Source organism: Dreissena polymorpha, chromosome 15 (genome assembly GCF_020536995.1).
Source record: "Dreissena polymorpha isolate Duluth1 chromosome 15, UMN_Dpol_1.0, whole genome shotgun sequence".
Classification (NCBI taxonomy): domain Eukaryota; kingdom Metazoa; phylum Mollusca; class Bivalvia; order Myida; family Dreissenidae; genus Dreissena; species Dreissena polymorpha.
The window spans coordinates 40,066,360-40,069,863 of record NC_068369.1 but is presented as its reverse complement, the minus strand read 5'-3'; positions in this window follow the sequence as shown (position 1 = coordinate 40,069,863).

Sequence of the window (3,504 nt, the reverse complement as noted above, 5' to 3'; positions counted from 1 at the left end):
CTAAATCTTTCCCTACTCTCTCGTTAGTGTTTGCTTTATCGTTTCATTGAATACATTACTAATATTTATAAATGATTACTTGTTACTCAAATAGTTAACCGATAAAATATTTATCTTTAAACACCTTTGAATGCTTTAATTTAATTAACAATTACATACATAACTGTTAATTGATAAATGTTATTTTTTGTTTACCTTTTATAGTCTTTGTATAGTAAGATTGTGCTAATTTAAACGTGATCTTGAAAAGCCATAACACACCAGTTTAGTATATACAATTAAATTGTTTTTAGCCAGACACGTCTTTGTTTTAATTCCTCTTTCAGAGTATTGTTTATATCGATTTATAAACAGTTTGGAATCTTACGCCTAATTTGCAAAACAATGTACACATGAACACCATATGTCTCCATGAAGAATTGTCCAGCCCTTTAAAGGCATAGGTGTTAAGCGTGTAACAATGATATTAATTAGTGAAAAAATTATTTTGAACGAAAAATAAACAAATTATAACGAAATATCAACTGCTCTGAAAAACAAATTTTGCTATCAAATATATATATAACAAGGTACACATCTAAAAATGATCGGAAAACAGGGTGCATCCCTTTGAACAGCCATTGCCTCATCAATTTTGCAGCGATTATCATGAACTTGGTCTTATTCCACGCAGAAATGAATTTCCTTTCTGGAAATGTACATATCATGCAGTATTTAAACAAATTATGGGTTAAATTTTAAGAAATAACACGATACACAACTCGTGTGATCTACTCGTCATCGATCAGACCCGATCTAAGACTGAAATTGTCACGGAGTAAAGGGCATTTTCCCTGCAAAGTTCACGGACCTCGATACCATAATGCAATTAAACATATGGACAAAACATTCTTACCGTTCTTGCCGTTACATTATGCATCAAAGCTAACTGCCCAGCGCCTTTTAAAAACCTTTGTTTACATACATTTCAACTGGCCGACATTTTAAACACACGAGCGATTTCATTTGTCCAACGCGAAGGTTTGTCTTTACGTTGTGAATATATCATACTTCAATCGGGTCTGATCGTTGACGAGTAGGTCACACCAGTAGTGTATCGTGTTATTTCTAAAAGGGGCTTGGCTCCTATGTAGTGTCGCAAACCTCGGTTTCTAAGTGTCGAGCTTACAAGGTTAAGGACGTTTATCGAATTGTGTAAGGTTTCCGATAATATTTCTTGAAACACGTGATTCAAACTCGACCAAGACATTTATCAAGACTGAATTATAGATGTGGTTAGCGTAATGGTAACGAGCTAAACATTGACAACACCTACATTAAACCACATGAGTACGGACAACGGACATAGGGTGATCACAATTGCAGACCTTCATCACTTCGTGTTCAGATTAACTAGAAGCAGGACCAAAGCAGTTTTCCCGAAGCCAGGGTCAAGGTCGCTTCTTTGTTACCCGAAGAAAAGATTTGGCAAAACAGTATGACTTCTAAACTGTTAACAAGTTTTTGTTTGTTTTATTTTCACCTAGTGTCCTGTTCACAAATTTAATATTGACGACGCATAATGAACGACGAAAAGGTGATCACAAAAGTTCGCCATAAGAATATTCTTATCAGATAAGCTACAAAATCATTAACTGAATAATCAGTACACATTTCAACAACATAGACATACTTTCATATTGCAATAAAGTATTTGCTATTCCAGCATGTTGAGTAAACACTGTACTTAAAATACTGAAATTTTGATAGTATTCCATTGAAAAAAAAACAACGAATATAGAGCATGTTTTAATATGTGATATTCATGGTGTTGCAGACTATTTGATTCTCGATTTAGGACACTACGGATAACGGATACTTTAAATAAAATCTGATATTCAACCTGTATCTTCAACCTGCAATGCATGTATACATATATATGATGGCTATTCTTACCAAACATTTTGAACTACGAATCAACTTGCATAGTCAAGCGCGGCATATTGGAAATCTATGCATAACTTGATACAATCACATGTACAATATAACCTATGGCGTTGTTCGTTTTCAAAAATCACATTGCTATCAAGTTGTATACTATTAATGTTATAAGTTCACATTAAAAAAGGATCTAAATGCCTATTCCTGAAGAAATATATTTCGAGTGACATACCTGAAATAATAGTCTACATGTAGATAAGAAACTTTTTTTAGTGCTAACTTGAGATTTAGAGAGATAAAAATAACAGGGATCATGTGGATCAACACGATCGTGTTTAATTTAATTTATAGCAGGGCTTTAGATAACGGGAGAGAAGGGGTCTTTAAGATGCAAAAAATACATCTTTGTTCTTCATAAAATCCTATGTCGTTGGTGCTCATAAGAATCACATTATCATGACGATTCTAATGCGTAGCGACGAAATTAAAAAGAATAAGCGCTAGAAAACTCCCTTTCATTAGATATCTGCGCATAGGGATCACTTCCCTATACGTACCAATAACGTTTGCTCGAAGTGCGTTTCACCCCACCCTTAATCAATGTATTTGTTGAATAAAAAGAAACACGGTTAAGCCATTTGAATTAAATCGAAAACCTGATGCTGGGGAAATGAATGCGTACATGTTTACATATCATATTATGGAAAACGGTACTGTACGTCTTCTTTCAGATGTATTTTGTTTTCAGTTCACAGGATCTGAACCCATGAATAAGAATACTCTGCCGAAGTATAGGTGCTTCTTTTGTACAGCATCTACATACAGAACAGAGGAATATTCCGAAATTGTGGACATTGTTAAACGTCCACAAGTGCCAGACTTGAAAATGTAAAGAACTAATTCTTCAGAGCGAAACTGGATTTCCAAAATACCAGTCCCACGGAGGGATAATTCCAATACGATCGGGCGTGAGGGGGAAACTATTGAAGTAAGTTGTTCTCAAACCTTCATCACCTGCACGACTCCAGAATGCAAAACTCCTGTAAAAGACAATTTGGCATCGTGTAGATCTCTTTCATTTGAGTGCAAAGATGTAGAGCATACCGATAAGGTGACATAATAAGGTGACATCATCTGTAAAAAACATACACAAGGTATTGCTGTGTAGTTTACCAAGTGTTTTGGAAGGGTTAGAAAAAGATAAACACAAAGAAAGCTTTTAATGTATGCGCGGTTAATGTCAGAGCCAACAAGTTAAAATTTGCTTATAAATATTTTTAGAATCGGTTCAATGTTTTTCATGTGATAAAACTTCAAGTATGCGATACAGAAAAGAAACTGTAATTTCTACTGGACAAAAATATCATCAGTCTAAAAGAAAGGCGTTCACATTGAGCACTTTATGCATCCATCCTCATGTATGTGTCTTCAAATGACGCTTTCATTCGGCTTTCCTATCATAACTGGCCTCACAAATGCCACACGAGAACCGCTCGCCTGTACACAACTCCTCTTCTACACTTACATCTAACAACGAACCGTCGGCGGCATAAATGAAATCAATTTCGCTCATCCTGTAATATA